Source organism: Neomonachus schauinslandi, chromosome 16, assembly GCF_002201575.2.
Source record: "Neomonachus schauinslandi chromosome 16, ASM220157v2, whole genome shotgun sequence".
Taxonomy (NCBI): Eukaryota; Metazoa; Chordata; class Mammalia; order Carnivora; family Phocidae; genus Neomonachus; species Neomonachus schauinslandi.
The window spans coordinates 45890800-45910896 of NC_058418.1; positions in this window are offsets into that span (position 1 = coordinate 45890800).

The window sequence follows — 20097 nt, forward strand, 5'->3', positions numbered from 1 at the left end:
TTGCAAATGGCAAGATTTCATTTTTTTGATGGCTGCATAATATTCCATTGTATATATACACCACATCTTCTTTATCCGTTCATCTGTTGATGGACATCTAGGCTCTTTCCATAGTTTGGCTATTGTGGACATTGCTGCTATAAACATTGGGGTGCACGTACCCCTTTGGATCGCTACATTTGTACCTTTGGGGTAAATACCAGGTAGTGCAATTGCTGGGTCGTAGGGTAGCTCAATTTTCAACTTTTTGAGGAACCTCCATACTGTTTTCCAGAGTGCCTGCACCAGCTTGCATTGCCACGAACAGTGTAGGAGGGTTCCCCTTTCTCCGCATCCTTGCCAACATCTGTCATTTCCTGACTCGTTACTTTTAGCCTTTCTGACTGGTATGAGGTGATATCTCACTGAGGTTTTGATTTGTATTTCCCTGATGCCGAGTGATGTTGAGCACTTTTTCATGTGTCTGTTGGCCATTTGGATGTCTTCTTTGCAGAAATGTCTGTTCATGTTAAAGACTTTATTTATTTATTTGAGAGAGAGAGAGAGAGAGAAATAGCAAGGGAGAGCACGAGTGGGGGGCGGGGAGAGGGAGAAGCAGGCTCCTCATAGAGCAGGGAGCCCAATGTGGGGCTTGATCCCAGGAGAGGCAGATTTTTTTTTTGGAGAAAAGGGATCTAATGGATCAGTGGTTTTTCAGCTTCTGACATGTACATATACATTTTTAAAATTTCAGTATATACACACATGGAGAAGCCCAAAGTTTATGAAACAATACGTAGACTATGTGCAAGTACACTGTGCGTTTTTTATTCCATTCTTTTCTTTTCAAAATGCTCGTCACAACCCTCTCGTACGGATTTTGCACAGTTCCATAGTTTTAAAAACACTGATATAGATGGTCCAAGTTCAAAGCCAACAACTTCTGGCCTATTTGTTGTTGGTGGAACTGTCCACGTTGTTGATTTCTGCCTACTAGACTAGGAAAAAGCATCCTAAAGCATCCTAAAGCCTCTCAAGTTAGCCAACAGAAGAGGGACTTTTATGCTGAGTTTCTCCTCTTTCCCACCCTGAAAAGCTGTTCTCTGGCCACAGGGCTGGATGTGTCAATGCAGAACTGTGTGTAATGAAAACAGCCCTTGCTAGCAGTCAGCCACTGTTCCGAGCGCTTTGCACATACTCTCTCTCTCTTAATCCTTGTTATAACCCCATTCATAAGAAGTAGACCTAACTCTTAGCTCTAATTTTAAATAAGTGGCTTGTCAAGGAGATTTTATAACTTGCTCAAGGTCACACAGTTACAGAGAGGTGGCGTTGAGATTTCAATCCAGACCTCTCTGACTTCAAAGATATTTAATAAAATTTCTCCTTAAGATGTGTAGGTGCAGGAGCTGAATAATTCAGATCAGTTCCACAGCACAATATTTACTCTTTCACAGAAGGTCCAAATGACAGTGCTCACCCAGGGCCCTGGGCTCTGGTGGATAGTTACAGCGCACAACTGCGCGTGATGTTCAGTGCGGGTGACTGGCCAACTTGCTGATGGCCCAAACCGCATTCCTCTGAGCTCCAAGCAGTCTGCCATCTGGAAAAATGCTTCCTTTATGAGGAACTGCTAAACCCAGGAGGCCCTCCTGCAGCAAAACATACCTTCCACATGCCTGTCTATTGGCTTCCCACAAGTCCAGCCAAGGGAACGCAGCCAACTCAAGAGAGCAGGGAGGGAGCGTACATATTCAAAGTACGTCTGTTTGCAATCCACATAAATACATTCCCTAGCTCAAACCAGAGAGTTGAATATATCTGTGTAAATGGCCAATATTATACCAGTGCAAGCTTCCCCAAGGTCACCTGGGCATTGCAATATTTTGCAGTCCAGACATCTGAAATGAACCAGATGGCTCCCTTCTTTTTTCATAATAACATGTTTACTTCTTCTCATCCTCTGTCTGACATTTATGGAGTACCTGGTCAGATGAGCAAAGAAAAATAAGACAAAGCTCATCTGCTATTGAAGTGATGCTGTCTCCTCCCTTCCACTGCCCGAGGTATCATCTGTCTCTCTCGGGTTCTTCTGTTCTGTTATTGCAAACTCCTCCTTCCTTTCCCCAGAGATGAACACAAATTAATGTGTGGACTGGAGACCAGCACATGGTGACATCAGGATTTTAAGAAAGCCAGTTTTCCCTGTTGCAAACAGGATAGGCTCTGTTCCCCATGGTTCCTCAACTTCTAATCAACTATGCTAATTTGAACCCCACAAACAAGCAAAGACTCAGAAGAGGGTGGCTGCAAAGAGCCTAAGTGTGGAAAGCTGTTCTGAACTCTGCTGATGTTGTGGGTTAAAATTTCCAATCCTTTGTTCTTTATCAATAAGTATTGTTCTGCTCTCCACCTGCATTCTCTTACCTACTGTACAGGATTCCTGAGAATATTTTGCCATCATTTTTATCATAGTTAACAAGTAGTGCATACATAACTTTAGTATTTGATCAACTGAGTAGGTATTGGCATCCTTTTTTGATCTCCTTTTGGCTGCATATGGTAGGTCTGAATACATGTTTGTTGAATTAATTAATTAGAAAATGACATGAGCCAGTATCCATGTGATGATGGTCTTCATGCCAAGAGGTTGAATAAAGCCCAGGTCCATCTAGAAATGGTTTTCGTTGTTCCTGGTGGTATAATATGGAACATTCTCAAGAGAAGATACTTATAAAATGAGAGTCAACAAACATCTCTGGATTAGAGGCAAAGGCCATAGCAGCCAATGTCAACCACCATCTTTTCTCATGGTGCCCTTTTGATTGTCATGGGATGTGATTATGGGCATATCAAAGAGATAAGAAAGGAGTGGGCCATTAGGTATTGCCATGAGAGAAGTTTTGGGGACATTTGCACAAAATGGAACGATGATTAAAGCCTATTCCCATAGTTGGGCAAACATCAGTTATCTGTAACATCTCCTAGAATTCCACAATCCAGACAGACCTCTCTCTCTTCTCTATATTGGCTCAAGACCCCAAGATGCCCCCAAGGTTCTTGGAATTTTAGAGATGGAAAGAACTTTTGATACCATTGAATCCAAATGACCTTGTTTCATAACTGTCTTGGGCTAACTGAATTCCTTCATTTATTCATTGATTCAGCCTCTGTGTCTTAAAGGTCTACCAGATGCCAGGCACTGAGCTCATGTTACTACAGGGGCACAGTAGTAAACAAATCGGGACAGTCCTAACTACACTCTTCGCTCTTGTATTGTTTACGTTCTGATGACTCACAGAGAAAAGCAGTTGAAGTAAATGAGCAAGATGGTTTCAGATAGCGGTGAATCCTGGGAGGGAGATAAAGCAAGGTGACAAGACCGTGATTGGGAGAGGAGCTGGATGTGAGAATAAGGGAACACGCCTCTAGATGAATATTTGAATTGGGATCTAAATGATAAGAAGGAGTCAGCCTTGCAAAGTTCCACGTGAAGAACTTGCAGCTGCTTCTCTGGCAAATACCACAAGATGAGAATAAATCGTGAGATTCAAGAACAGAAAGAAGACCAGTGCGTCAGGATCACCGTGAGGGAGGGGGAGGCGAGAGATGGGCAGCTGCCATCTCATGCACAGCTTTGCAAGTCATGGCAGGTGGTTTGGATTTCACTCTTGGTGCAGTGGGAAACCATGGGGGAGCTTCAAGCAGGGAAGCAAAGTGATTTGATACTGCTTTTTAAAGGACTGCTCTAGCTGCTTAAGAAAAATAGTCCATCGGAGCTGGCAACGGAGAAGCATGATCCAAATACGTGATACCTCCTTAATCACACAGTGATTAATGGCAAAGCCAGAGGTAAAAATACTAGGTTTCTTCCAACAACAAATGGATTCAGTTCAGTTGAAAAAAATGTAAAAATAAAAGAGTAGTTATCATTTATTAAATGCTTAGTGTTGCCAGGCTCTGTGCAACATGCTTTATATGCAGCATTGTATCTAATAGTTGGCATAATTATCTAAGGTGGGTCTCATTCTTCTCCTTTCTATTTTGTGAATGAAGAAACTGAGGCTTCAAGAATTTAAGTATTGTGGCCAAGTTCACACAGATCACAATGACAGCGGGGCGGAGTGAGGATTAAAACCAAGTGAACTCCCATAGAGCCCATATGCCACAAAGATCAGTCTCATTACTTGCAGTGAGGGGCAGTTTAGCCTAGTGGTTAGGCAGGGTGTTGGAGCCTGGCTGTCTGTGTTCAAATTCCAGCTCTCTTGCTTACTAACTCTGTGACCTTGGGCAAGTCACTCATTGATTGTAACGTGGTTGAAATTTTTGCTCTGTTGCACCCTCTTCCCACCACTTCCCATGGTGGTTAGTAATAAAATTCTGGAAAGAAATATGACCCTTGTGCTTTTTTTTTGCAAAGAATGGAGAAGCTGGGAAGACAGGGTCTATGTTATAGCTATGGCTTATAGAGTAGATGGTAGTGCTGCCTCGGGGAAAGGAACTGATGCCCTTTCTCTGGATTCCCAAGAAAAAGGAAAAGTGGGGTCGGGTGGGAGGATTCTGAATTAGGCCTAATAAGCAGCCTTGGGGCTGGGAGGGCAGAAAGTCCTCATGGGTTCCTTGGTACCTGTGTCTCTGAAATCCAAGCTCACGGTTTTCACAAACTGTTCAGTGTCTGTGCTCTTCCACGTGATGGTCAGCAGGGGGCAGTGTAGCCAATGTATTACTTGTGAGTGAGGGGTTGTCTGCTTTTAGCACAGGGGTCTGGGGAAGAGTTTAGGCAGCCTGAAACTGCACCTGTCTGAGCAGGTTCTGGGTAGAGAACGCCACCTTCTTTCTCCTCCAGGATCCTATTCTTCCCTCTTTCCTCTTGTCTCCTGTTCTATTCTACATCCTCTGCTCTGCCTTACATCCTCATGTCTCACCTTTTGTCTTTGTAAAGCATGCTCATACCCGTTCCCTCCTGGCATCTTCCCAAATATTCCTTGAGAGAGGCAGGCCCAGGTTAGGTATTTATCATTTACAGATGAAGAAACAGAGGCCTAGGGAGGTGCCTGGTCCCTAGCCCCTGTTCTTCCCTCCAATATACTTAGAGGACCTGGAAGCCAATGGTCAAGGTTTATCTTGTTTATCATTCTAGAGAAGGTGATTCTACCGCGAGTGCACCACATTCACCTTGGAATTAGAGCAAAAGCTGCCAAAGCAATAAACTGAGAAGGGTCTCATTCAGAGGTGTGGGCTCTGGGGAACTGTCTTTTTCATGAGGGCCTCCACTTAAATGATCACAAGCCACAGGGTGAGAAACGTTTGAATACACACTCATGACCAGGTGGGTATAGAACACCTTTGTGCTTTTTAAAGAAAAGAAGCTGCCAGAGTCCCTGGCTCAAGGCCCAGTTGGTTGGATTGAGCCAGTGAAAGCTAAGACCACATCCTTTGTGCAGAAACATTGAACTGTAAGCACATGTCTTCATCTCTTTAAACCTTGTTTCTTCTCATATAACAGGCGATCGTAACGGGGCAGTCGTGACAGTCTACACACACTCTGTATTCAACCAATATTGCTCTTGGTGCCAAACAGGGCCTTTACTATTTTCATAGCCACTCATTATGGAAGATTGATTACATCGATGGCTTTAATTAATGACTCCCTGTGTCCATACCCTCTGCCATGATAATTTCTAGACCCTACTCTCTCTGGCTCCAAGCTGGCCTGTGTCTTGTTTTGGCCAGTAGGATGTGGCATCTATTAGTTTCAAGCCTGGGCCTCCAAGAGCTTTGCACTCTTCTGTAATCTCTTGCTTGCTGTTGAAACCATGCCACGACTGTATGAAAAAGCCCAGCTAGCCTGCTGGAGGGTGAGAACCACACACACGCAACTCAGTTGTCTTGGTGGGAGACATCAGACTGGGCTACAGCCCATAGACCCCCAATCCTGCAAGAGAGCCCAATTAAGTTCAGCGTGTCTGCCCGCTGCACCCACAGTTGACTTCAGGCACATGAATAAGTTCAGCTGGGACCAGAAGAACTGCTCAGGGGACCCATGTATGATGAGCAATGACAAGTACTTATCGTTTATTGTTGCTTAATTTGGGGAGAGTTTATTAGGTAGCCATAGTTAACTGATGCTCTGAAAGTTTTACCTAGGCTAACTGTAGGAGGGTAATGCGGGGTGAGACTATTTGGAAGGTTACGAACTATGTTACTGAATACTTAAAGCAGTATGATATTCTTAAAGTCCTAAGTTCAGAGATAGTACATGGTGGTTCCGAGTAAACACTGGAATAAAACAGACCTGGTTCCAAATCCCTGCTCTACCTCTTTCTAAATGGGTACCTTTGGTCAAATTTCTCTATGACTCAGTTTCCTCTTCTGTAACATGGGGATAATAATAGTTACTGGAAAGGTTGTGAGGATAAAATGGGATAATGTATGTATTTAGTATGGTGTGTGGCAGATAGCAAGTGCTGAATAAATGTTAAGCATCCTTACTGGTGGTATATTTAACCTCCAAATGACATTGCTACATATAATCACGCCGTTGCTGCAGGTCCAACTGGTAACCCAGGACAGGATTTTGCAGTCAAGTCTTCTACAGCTTTGATAAAAGAAGAATTGCAGTTGCATATATATTTTTTCCTCCTTTCTTTAATTATAGAAGTCACCCATATTGTATACCTTAATCAAAATCTCTTCTAGGGCAAAATTCCTGATTCAAAGAAAATCTGTATTGTGAGCTATGACTTATAATTATGAATATTGAACCTTCCTTCAGTGCATCATGGTAGACCTTATTTTCTTAGAAAGGAAATGTGCATACCATGCTCAATCGTGAGACAGGGGCATAAATCTCTTTTTGCTGCAAATTGCAACAACTTACCTCCTATTTTGTTGAACAAGGAAACAGAGCAATTATCCACAGTATAGACGGTGGAAAAAAATCATCTGACTATATAGCTCTCATGTAAAGGCTTAACTTGACAGGAGATCTGAAAAGGAAATCAGAGGTAGGTTTAATGTTTAGGGCAAAACTGCCTTTGGTGATCAATTCCTCACCGGCTTTCAGGTACACTAGTTGATGTCTATTCCTAGTGGAGAAGGATAGTTGTGAGGGAGATGGGGAGCTGGGGTGGAAATTCTTCCCAGACTAGAGAGGAATGCCGTGTCAACTTCTTGGTCCTGAGCAGAATTAGGCTGGGTGAGCATTCACTGATTTTGTTGACTCTCAGTTGATTTAATTTAAAAATAATAAAAAACCAAACTTGGCCCTTTCCCTAAACACTGGCTCTTAGCCTTTTTTGTTTTGTTTGCCTTGGTCATGTCATTGGGGTGTCTGATGTTAGCTATATACCTACGAACACCCACAACACTGTGTATACAGTCAAGGGGTTCCCAGTCCCTCAAGTGCATCAGGGAGCTCCACTGTTTTGTTTTAAAGCGAATGGCAAATCCCCAAGTCCCATTACCCAGTGATGGATCCTTCCAGCCCCTTCTCGCACAGATCAGATGAGTGCATTTCATCCCTGTATGTTCTTCCAGGGATCGCAGTGAGTGCACTTGACATTATCACAAAAACTCATCTGTGAGTTGTCTGGCAGAGATACTGCTTCCCCAGTGGGCTACAGAGGAAATCTGTGATCACACTGAGGTGTCTGTGTAGGCTGCCACCGGACTCCCACTTAAGTGATCCTGGGGTTCTTGGGTCAGACCTTCCCCCAGCTTAGCTCCCTGAGGGCGGCACGGTGGTCAAGGTGAGCGGGTGTGATGCTTCAGCATGGCAAACAGCTGGTGAGCTCCCACCGTCCAGAAATGGGGCTGCACCAGAGGTTTACGGTAAGTTCCCTCTGGAGTGTTTGATATCTGGGCCTTATTGGTTATTAAATATTATGACTATTACCCCTGGATGCAAGTGACAGAAACCTACAGTTTTTATCGTATCTCTCCAAATCCAGGGGAGGAAGCATAGTGCCTTTCTTTCTTTCTTCATATCTGGCTCTCTCTCCTTATCTTTGAATGGACCCATAGTTCCTAATTAGTATCATTTCATTTCATGACTCTAGCAGAAACTAGTCAGAATCTCTGGGTTGCAATTCAGAATTCTTGGGGGGAAAGTATCTAGCGGGTCAGGTTTGGGTCAGGTGTCCATCTCCAGTCAGCTGTGGCTAGGGGGTTACTGTCACATGATACCGTTTAGCCTGCCCATGTGAGTGGTGAGGAGGGGGGCAGTTACCTGAGAAGGGCACTGTGGTAGGCAGCTTCTGAAATGGCTCCCAGTGGTCACTGCTTCCTGGGATTCACACCTCTGTGCAATCCCCTCCCCTTGAGCGTGGGCTAGACCTAGTGACTCTTGATTCAAATGAGTAGACTACACCAAAATTAGGTTACAGAAGACTGGGACTTGCGTCTTGCTCAAACTCTTTCTCTCTGGTTCTTCTTGTGTCCTTATTCTGATAAAGCAAGCTGCCATATTGTGCCCTATGGAGAGGTCCATGGGGTAAGGAAGGGAGGGCGGCGCCTGGCCAAGCACCAGAAAGAAACTAAATCCCGCTAACAATCATGGGAGTGAGTTTGGAAGTGGATCCTCCCCCAGTCGAGCCCTGAGATGACTATGGCCCTGGCTGACATCCTGAATGTTGCCTTGGGGACACCCAGAGCCAGAGGCACCCAGCTAAGCTGTGTCAGGATTCCTGACCTGCAGAAACTCTGAGATAACACTTGAGGTTTACAGCCACTAAGGTTTGCTCTACCATTCCAGCAGTCCTGCCCCTAAGCTACTAAATTTTGAGATACTTCATTGTGTAACAACAGATAACGAATCCAGGCACCTGGTGGGTGAAGAGGCTCTGAGGTCACATGACTTGTGTCTTGCCCTCCGTGCACCGTGTACCAGCTGGGTGGTTTTGTGCGAGTTATCCTACCGATTCAAGTCATGTCCTCTTCTGTAAAATAGGGATAATAGTACTAATACGGTTGGTATGGGGACTAAATGAGTAAACCCAGTGCCTGCATGCAGATTAGTTATGCTAATATTAATAAGTAATAAATAAATTAATATTAATGATATCAATGAAGTTTCGCTACCGTTACTGAGCTTTCCCAGCTCTGCTAACCCTAAACACTGGGGTTACTCGTGCCTCAGTTTCTTCTTCAAAGAAGCCTAAAGAACTCTGTGCCCCTTAGAGAAATGCTATACAGAACATAAAATATCCAAAATCTCTTCGAAGCAAATGGCTATTTAACTACTAAATGTGAAGAATATTTCCATTCTGCTCATTTTGGTTTTTATGGTGAAGAGCAATTGCAATATCACGGAGAAGTCGAATGACAGAATTCATGCTCTCAGATTCAAAATACCAAAAAATATTTGAGCTGATGGAATGGAATTTATTTTCGCAGTTTTTCCTTTACACAAAGGCCTCCGACAACTGTCTGCAGCCAATTATTTGGTGTGTGGAAGTACCAGGGCACTACGCAGTGGCAGTTTATCACGGAGACGAGACCTGAAGATGAAGAGCATAGGGTAATCATTGGTGCTTCAAAGATTTCTGCCTTCTGAGGCCGAAGCCCACGGTGTCAAAGGTTTGATGGGATTTGCTCATTAATGCCCAGCTTGAATGCTTAGTTAGCATGTTTTCATTTCTCCTCAGGGATGCTGTTTTTCTCCCACTGGGAACTTGGGCGCTTGGGAAGGGGGGCGGTGGGACGGGTTGGATTTGCAGAGTTCTCACCTGCCTCACCTCCCTCTTTACACCTCTGCATCCCAAGGCCACTGCCCAGGCCCAGATTTCCCGCCTGTCTCCTGCCACACTGTGTGTGTGTTACAGCCCCTGGGGCTCGGTCGCCTGCCCCCCTTCCCCACTCATTCGCAGGGCTGAGCTGCGTCCTTCCGGAGCCTGGCTGCTGAGCTGGGGGTAGCTTTCGGAGCTTCCCTCACGTTAGCCATCCTAAAGTTAAGCACAACAAAAGCCCTCTGTGCTGAGGGTGACACCACTCCTTACTGAGAAACCAAGGGGCAGCAGAAAGAGTAGGAAGTGTGGTAGCCAGACAGACTTCACGAAAAATATCAAGCTCCCTGAGTAGGGCCTGCTGCCACCATGAGACTGGGGTGTGCTAGGGTCATCACATTTCATCTTTTTTCCCCCTCCAGCCCTGTCCCTGAGGATGGTAGGGTAAAATTGCCAGTCTCCTCACAGTGATAAAACAGCAACACTTTTTGGCTTCCAAAATCACCATCCCCCGTCATTCAATGAAATAAACTAGTTAAAAATAATTACTACCAACAACCAAACAAGGAAAGAGGTTATCCTCATGCTGTAAACTGAGAAGTGCCCGACAAGAAGGAAAACAGATTTTGGTGTGACTCAGTGCAGCTCCTAAATCACCCTTTCCCCTAGAAGTGATACAAGGGAAGGAAATGACTTGCAAAACTTTGAGAATTCTGCCCAATTCTCCCTGATTTGGATAGAAGATGATGAAGTTGTGGTAGGAAGCTTAGAGAAAAGTCAAAGAAATCTCTTCCAAGAGCAGAGGTTCACATCTATGATCTCAGTATCACAGCTGAGTCAGGAAAAGCCCCTGGGTGTCATCATCTGCCAGGATTCCATGCTGAATCAGGGGATTGAGTTGAAGCCTAAGGATACTACCCCTGAGGGAAGAAGGGGGATCTCAATCTGGACTTGAACAGAATCTTAGAAGAGAAGGTAAGTCCCGTCCTGTACCAAAAGCTGCAGGAAATTTACCAAGTTCTTCCCACATTTCTGCCCCCAGGCTATAAGAATGTGGGTGGATTGCAATTCCCAGGGCTGAAAATGTTGCTGGAAGGGAAAAAGGTCCCAGATAAGGTGCAGAAGTTGTCAATGAGATAGTTGTCATCTATCCAAAAGGAAGCAAAAGGAAGAACTGGGGAGAGCTGTCTATTTGAAGCCTAAGCAGGATGAAAAGAAGCAACATGGTAACTAAGCAAGCATTCTGCAGGTGAATAAAATGAAGGGAAGACTTAAATGAGCATAGCAACCATAAAACAGATGAGAGACTGCAAGAAAAAAACAAACCAAACAAACAAAAAACACCAAGGAACGTAGAAGTCCCCTGAAATTGCTTTGAGCTACAGAGGAAATTAATAAGAACATGAATTCAATAAAACAAGAGGAAAAAAACAAAACAAAACAAAAACCTCATTTCAGGGATGAAATTTAACAAACCAAAAGATGAATGGAGAGGGCAAGAAAAGAAGGACTAATGCAATGCTCATCTGCAGTTGATCATGGAATAAATTCTACAGACTTATCAGGGAAAGAACGTATAAATGTCCTTTGAGGCCATTGCGAGACATTTTTAAACTTGCTCAAACTTGGCACTTATAAGCCCTCTTGAAAAGAAGTTCCTAAAACCATGGTAAAAAATGACATAAATGGAGAAACAATGGTAAAAGGACTCCAGATGAATCAACTTAGATATGATGACACCAAGGAATGAGTTGCCATTGCCATCTATTGACATGTGGGAAGCTGTGCACGGAAGAGGTCTTTGGGACTAAAACTTGGTTTCAGTTCAGTCTGAGAGGCCTGTGAGGCATCCCAGTGGAAATGTTGAGTAGGCCGTTGTATATAAGAGACTAGAGGTTGAAAGAGAGGTCTGGGATGAAGATATGCATTTGGGAATCATGGATGTAGAGATGACATTTGAGGCTTGAGATTGGGTGAGATCACCCAAGGAATGAATGTAGAGGAGAGGGTCAAGGAATGAGACTTGGCTCCACCTAATGTTAAGAATCAGGGAGAAAGGAGAAATGAGCAAAGATGGAGAGGGAAGGTCAGTGAGGTAGGAGGTAAACCAGAAGAGGGTGGTATCTGGAAAGCTAAGGGAAAGATGGGTATCAATGAGAAGTAGGTGACCAACTGTGTCAAATGCTGCTTGTTGAAAGATCGAAGTAATATGGGATTTTTCATTTTCATTCATGGGTGACTTGATGAGAGCTGTTTTCAGTGGAGTTGTATAGTTGAGAGCCTGATTAGAGGGGGTTTTAAAGACATTTCAGGAACTTTTGGTGCAAATGAGGCAAAGAAGAGGGGTGGTAGGTGGCTAGGATGATGGGGCAAGATATATATATATTTTTAAATGGGACTGGATGCTGTGAATAAAGAAGAGGGATGATTTCTAATTCTATTAGGCAATTGACTGGCTGGCTTTAGCCTCAGTAGTGAGCTCTGGGTTGGAGAAGTAAATTTGGGAATCATCAACATATTTAAGATTGTCTGGATATTAGCTGAGATAACCTAGGGAAGCATAGAGACTGAGAAGAGTAGAGGGCCAAGTAGAGAACTCTGAGGACACCAGTATTTAATAATTAGGCAGAGGTATGGGATTCTACAAAGAAGCCTAAGGAAGAATGACCATAGGAGGAAAACCAGGAGATAATGCTGTCATCAAAGTCATGAGAAGAGACTGTTTCAAGAAGAGACTATTTAACCACGAGGTTAAATAGTGCCAGGAATTCAGTAAAGATAAGGGCAAAAAATTCTATGTTGGATGTAGCAACAAAGGAGGTTATTCAAGGATTTTTAATGAAAGACTTTCAGGGGTGTAATGAAGGAGTAACAAATTTTTCATGAATTGAAAACTTACTGGGAGATGATGAAGTGGGAACTATGAGGACACAACTCTCTTAAGAACTCTGGCTGAAAAAGAGGTAGAAGAGAGATAGGGCAATAATTGGAGGAAGACACAGCTTTCAGAAACTTATTTTCAAGATGGTGGAGGCATGCATGTCTAAATGTTGGAAAGTTTCTCAGGGTGGGGAGAAGCTCCCCTGTGCCTTTGGGATGCAGTTGGGGGAGATACAGAAGGGAGAGTGATAAATACAGGAGAACGAGAGAGAGAGAATGAATTGGTGGAATCAGGTTCCACCCGGGACACAGAGAACAGAAAGGATTAGTCTTAGACACATGTTCCATTATGAGAGGAAGGATAAGAGAATGGATATAGATGTAGATAAATTAGTGGTGAGTGGCAGATTTCTGAAGGAGTTCTCTTTTGATGACTTTTATTTCCTTCGTGAAGGAGGAGGTGAGGTCATCTCCTGACAAGGAATGAGAGAACCATAGGGTAGGAAATATGAAGACAGTGGAAGCATTTTAAAATAGTCGCTGGGAAAGAAAAAGAGACTAGTCGCTTGGAAACACAGAAGAGGGAGTGGGGAGAATGTAAGCGAGTTGTTTGTTCCTCTTTCTCCTTTGTCCACTGCACCCAAGAAGTGGACCTCTTTTCTTGTTAAAATGTTGGGTGTTCAAAATGATGCTCAAGGAGGATGTGGATAAGTTGGGCTTGAATTCCTCTAGGTCTCTTTTTCACATTTTATTTTATTGCACAGCAAGGGGAGAGGCAGAGAGAGGGAGAGAGGGAAAGAGAGAATCTTAAGCAGGCTCCACGTTCAGCGCAGAGCCCGACACAGGGCTCCATCTCATGACCCTGAGATCATGACCTGAGCCAAAGTCAAGAGTGGACACTTAACCAACAGAGCCACCCAGGCATCCCTCTTCTAGGTCTCTTAAAGGTCATTGTCTACAAACTCCTTTTGTCCCTTCTGGTCTCAGCTTTGCAGCCAGTTCTTTAGTGAGCCTACCTCAATTCCTTGGCTTGGAGATATGAGAGCATGTCGATCTAACTCCAACAGGCACTCTGGAACATTGGAATTGGGACCCTAGAATTTGGGTTGAGGCAGAGAGGATGTTCAATGAAGGAACTAGACATGTGGGAGTGTCTATTTACCATCTTCTTCGGCAGGGTCACAAGCTCTGGCCCATGGGCCATATCTGGCCCACTGCCTTTTCCTGTAATAAAGTTTTATTGCAATGCAGCCATGTCTCTGTTTGTTTTTCAGCTACAACTTCAGAGTGGAGTGGCTGTGACAGAGCCCTTCTGGACCACAAACTGAAAATATTGATTCTCTGGTCCTTTTACAGAAAATGTTTGTCAATCTCTGTTCTAGAGGAGAAATGGGAAGGTTTCAGAGGAAGTATAACCTTGAGAAAAATCCCAACTCTGTGTCTGTTTCCTTTTCTGCAGAATAAGGACACCATTCATTAAATCATTCTTTCATTTAACAAACATTTATTGATTGCTTACTGTGTGCCAGAAGCTGGGAGTGCAAGAGATCAATAAGACCCAGCCTTGTCCTTTCAAAGCCCACAGCGGAGATAGGTGAGTAAACAAATAGTTGGAATACCTAGAGATAAATGCTATGTGAGTGCCATGGGGATGAAGGGGAGGTGTCTCACCTGGCCCAGGTGGGACTGGGAAGGCTTCAGAGAAAAACAGAAGAGGAGGGGCTCATCAGCCTGTAGGGTTGATCAGGATGACAATAAAACCAGCCAGGGATTATTATAGTGTGAGTAAAGATATGGGGTTCGGGGTTCCTGAGTGGCTCAGTGGGTTGAGTGCTGGCTCTTGATTTTTGGCTTAGGTCATGATCTCAGGATCCTGGGATCGATCCCCACATGGGGCTCCATGATTAGCAGGGAGTCTGCTTGAGGATTTCTCTCCCTTTGCCCCTCCCGCTGCTCATGCTTTCTCACTCACTCTCACTCTCTCTCTCTAAAATAAGTAAATAAATCTTTAAAAAAAAGATAAAGGAGACTCAGGGAGGGGGATTCTAGAAGCACCAAGTTAGAAGGGGTAAGTGATGGGAGCTGGAGATGGAGCAGTGAGAGGTGGAAGGAGTCAGGAAAGTGTCAGGAATATTATTGGGACACATAGGGAACAGTCCCTTCACCCTGCTTTTGACACAGCTCCCTGATCATGGCCCTTCCTGTGGAGCCCACATGTGTTTTTTCAACTGTTTCAATAGAGCACTCTCGCCAGCCACCATCAGTCAGTTGGAGTTTGTCCCTGACATGAAATCAGTAGGGAATCTTAAGGTATACACAAGCAATTTGTTAATCATAAAACATCCCCAAAATGTAATGTGTGAAAGAAATTAAAATCTAGTAATATGATAATATGCGTGGTTCAACTCAGATACCAGAACTTAAAATATATCTTGGCAATGTAAACCTAACACAAAACAACCCATTTTTCATAGATTCATTATACTTTTCTCTAACTGAATCTGAGAAGCATACTCATTCCTGAAAATCATGGATACAATGTGATTTAGCTGAACAGATGGATTTCTAAAGTGCATGGGAGTTTGAATGGATTTAGAAATGAGGCCGATGGTCTTCTTTTTCTGTTTAAAATTTTTAGGAACTATTTCAAACATTCAGAAAAGAGAATAATATAACACCCATGTGTCCACTACCTAGATTTTAAAAGTGCCAATATTTTGCCATAGCTTCAGAGCTTGGTAAAAAGAAGAAAAACGTTACAGATATAGTTGATGCCCTTTGGTGTCTCTTTGCCATCCCCTCTGCCTTCCCAGAGGTTACCACTCTCTGGAAGTGAGTGTGTATCATCTGTGTTTTTATATTTGTACTACGTTTGAATCGATAAACATTAAACAAAATTGTCTCATGTGTTTTCAAACATTACATAAATGGCAGGCAACGCAAGACTGTTCTGAAACTTGCCTTTATCATTCCACATTATGTTTTTGAAATGCATCCATGTTGATTCATGTGTTCATTCATTTTATAGCCAGTCTTCTTTCTGCTCTTTGAAACCTGCCCAAATTGTTGAAAAGAGAAGCACATACATCTGAAAGCTTCTCAGTGGCAGATATGAAATATCTGCCACTCAGTGGCAGAATTTGGTCTCAGTTGTCTTCTCTTGCTTCCCTTTCTTCTCCTTAGTCTCCCTTACTCTTTTTCTCTCTTGCTCTATTAAGGATTTTGAATATAAGAAGAAACAGCAACAGGAGAACCTTATAAGGAGGGTCTGAATTTAGCACCCCATCTTCCAGAAAAGAACAGACATTTTTCAGGAGCAACTGACATCTCTCAGATGCTGGCTAAGTGCAAGAACCCGCGCTAAGCATTTTACATTTGTTTGATAATCCTCAGTGTGACCCTTGGAGGTCTTCCTTGCCCAGGGTCATGTAGCTAGTAGGTGGAGAGTTTAACCCAGGCGTTCAGAAGCCCCCGCTGTGGTGCTTGACGATTCAAAAAGAGAAGCCATATTGATCCCAAGGCGGGACAGTACTAGGTGAACTGTTAATAGGAAGGAGTCCCCCAAGGCTAGTGCTTTAACAACCTTTGGTACTGATTCCACTTCTAAATTAAGTATCATCATAATCATTGTTAATAATAAATAATAATAAAGCAGGTACTTAAAAATTCACAGGGTTGAATGTCACTTTAGTTTTCTTACCTGAACTTCAGCCACCCACTGATTTCCAACTCCCTCCTGGGTATTTCTTTTCTTTTCTTTTTTTAAAAGATTTTATTTATTTATTTGACAGAGAGAGAGACACACAGCGAGAGAGGGAACACAAGCAGGGGGAGTGGGAGAGGGAGAAGCAGGCTTCCTGCTGAGCAGGGAGCCCGATGCGGGCTCGATCCCAGGACCCTGGGGCCATGACCTGAGCCGAACGCAGATGCTTAACTGACTGAGCCACCCAGGCACGCCCCTCCTGGGTATTTCTGCTTGACTATTCCACCATCCTCCCTAACTCTCTATGAACCAAACATAGTCATTTCTTTCCCACTTGACCATTTCCTATTGCAGCAGATTCTGACAGCTCAGTCTGGCTTCCGTGGTCCTCTGTATTGTGGCTCTTCACTACCCGCTGTGGACTGCATAGTGCCCCACAAAATTCATATGTTGAAGCCCCCAATGTGATGGTATTTGGAGATTCAGCTGGATTGGGAGGTAATTAGGTTTAGATGTACTCATGAGGGGGAGGTCCCCATGATAGGATGAGTGTCCTTATAAGAGACCAGAGAGCTTGCTCTCTCTCTACCGTGGGAGGACACAGCGAGAGAGTGGCCATGTGCACGCCAGGAAGAGAGCCCTCACCAGGAACCAAATCTGCCAGTACCTTAATCTTGGACTTCCCAGCCTCCAGAGCTGTCAGAAATATGTTTCTTTCTTTCTTTTTTTAAGATTTTATTTATTTGTCAGAGAGGGAGAATGCACAAGCAGGGGGGAGCAGCAGAGGAGGAGAGGGAGAAGCAGGCTCCCCACTGAGCAGGGAGCCCGATGCGGGACTCGATCCCAGGACCCTGAGGTCATGACCTGAGCCGAAGGCAGACGCTTACTGACTGAGCCACCCAGGCATCCGGAGAAATACATTTCTATTCTTTAAGTCCCCCAGTCTATGGTGTTTTCTTATAGCAGCCTGAACTGACTGAGACACTGCCTCTATTGCCTTTCAGTCTTCTTAACCTTCCATCCCTTTTCTGCAATTACCCTTCCTCCTGTCCGTTTTTTCACCCACATTATTTTCCTGAGCTAGGCTGGTACTCTGTAGATAACAGTAGCCTTTTAGGACAAAAACTGAAGTCTCTTTTCCCCATCTTTTTCCTACTAATTCCCCCTTCCTTAGACTCCTACAATACTCAATCTGTACTGTACAAGAGAGCACTTAGTGTGTAATGTTATTTATTTTTAAACATCTTGTGTCTACAGTAAGATGATTAATGCTTCAAGGGTGGGCCACATCTTCTGTTCTATTCCATATGCCAGTATTTCTCAACCTTTTTTTTTTTTTTTTTTTTAACTGTGCTCATCTCACAATAATATATGTGGCTTCTTAAGCCCTTAAGAATTTTTGAAAAAGTCGTTTTGGTCATTTTTACATGGAAGAGAATAAAGATGTGATTTTAAGTAAATAAGTATTTTAGGTCAGTGTAGTATTAATGATTATATTATGAATCTTATTCTAAAGTTCATCTAAAATATCATCTTTAATGATATTTTATTTTTATTTTATTTTTGGCTTTTCCCCATTTAGTGACTCAGTCTATTAACTTTAACTATGTAAGGAAAGAAATGAATCGCTAAAAAATAAGTTTTGAGAAAGACATTTCATACTGCATCTTAGTTCTGAATGTTTATTAAAGTGCAGAATGAGGTTTAGCTGCGTGTTATAGCACCCAAACTAGACAACAACAGCTTTCATAACCCGCTGTTTGCAATTTTTTTGTATTTATGCTTAGAAAGCAATTGATTTTGTTTTAATAATTTTTGTTTAGTTCCTAAACAGTAAGAAAGAAGAGATTTCAGGCTCCTGTTTCAAGTACTTTCCTACAAATACTACCATTCTGATGCTCTACCTAATAGTTGAATAGACAAATTGGTTATAATTTTTACATATTTTCTCTTTTTAACATTGTATTTTAACAGCATAGGGTGCTGCATAAGAATTTTGATCAGAATGCCATTTAAAGATCTAGTGAAAATCATCATGAGGGAAATGGGAACAATTATTAGCAAGTTTATAACCTTTGCTGACTTCTAGAATTTCAGTGTCCGTGTTCCCTTCCTTGGCTTAATGCCTTTAAACAATGGTCCATCCCATGTGGCAAGAAGAGTGAGTGGACCACTGTGTGACAAAGAGTGGGAACAATTTAAGATTGTGTAATGGTCAAAACCAAGCCTGAATGGTGTTCACCAAATCAAATAAATGGATCGAATGACTGAGCCGTAAGAACACAGGCCATGGGGCGCCTGGGTGGCTCAGTTGGTTGGGCGACTGCCTTTGCTCAGGTCATGATCCCAGGGTCCTGGGATCGAGCCCCGCATCGGGCCCCCTGCTTGGCGGAGAGCCTGCTTCTCCGTCTACCTCTGTCTGCCGCTCTGCCTACTTGTGCTCTCTATCTCTGTTAAATAAATAAATAAAAATCTTAAAAAAAAAAAAAAGAACACAGGCCAGGTTGCCACCAAATGCAATGCTGTTCCCTTAAAGCTCATTCAGCGGCTCTGTTTCCTGTGTGAATGGGAAATGCTTGATACTCATTGTATGTATGTATGTATTTTTTTTTTTTTAAGATTTTATTTATTTGACAGAGAGAGACACAGCAAGAGAGGGAACACAAGCAGGGGGGAGTGGGAGAGGAGGAAGCAGGCTTCCCGTGGAGCAGGGAGCCTGATGCGGGGCTTGATCCCAGGACCCCGGGATCATGACCTGAGCCAAAGGCAGATGCTTAACGACTGAGCCACCCAGGCGCCCTGTATGTACTTTTTTTTTTTAATAGGAAGAGATTCCATTCCTGCCTTTTATGATGTGAATCTGTTTATTTCCCCCACTATTTTATTATGAAAACATTTCAATAGAGAAAAGCGGAAAGAAATAGTGCACAGCCATAGAATCCACCGTCTAGGTTCTATAACTGTGAACATCACACTACACTCACTTCACCATTAATCCACTCCTCTATCCATATGTCAATCCATCTTATGTGTGGTGCATTTCAAAGTAAGATGCAGGTATCAGTACGCTTCTCTCTAAAGTCTTCAGCATGCATATGGGTAACTAGAGTTCAATATTTGAATATTTGTTTATGGCTCTTTTTTTTTTTTTTCTCAAGGTAGTAACATGTATGTTGAGTGAAATGCTCAAATCTTAATTATACCATTTGATGAATTTCGAGAGATACACATACTAATTCTTAACTTAAATCCCCTATCAAGCTATAGAACATTTCCATCATCCCAGACAACTCCCTCTGGGATTTTGGAACCATAATTTATACATTGTCACCCCACAGAATCTGTCTGAAGATGTAGAGACTCAGCAAGTTGATTGGTGATAAATGACCACAGAAGCAGTTTTGTTTCTGTTTGCTTTGACAGAGAAATATAATCAGAGTAGAGACTGGAGAGCTGGTTGTTTTAATTCTTGTCTGCTACTTATATTCTCATTATCATGCCAGTTGAGTATAAAGAACACTCAGGAATTGGAAAAGAGTAATTGTAGCTAGCTTCCACTCAGATACTTAGTATATTTCTTAAAGTACATATTTAAACTTGATACCAAATGCATTCACATTAACTGTGCATTTTTATCCAAATTTGCCAATACATCAGTTAAGGGCTTGGTTATTTTCCTTGAACTTTTTAAAGTTTCAGATACCAATTTCATTCATTGATGACATTTCATCTTCTCCAAAAATTTTGCAAACCCTCCTGCTCTTAGGACAAAATAAATGAAACTCATCATTTTTAATAAAACTGCTTGCC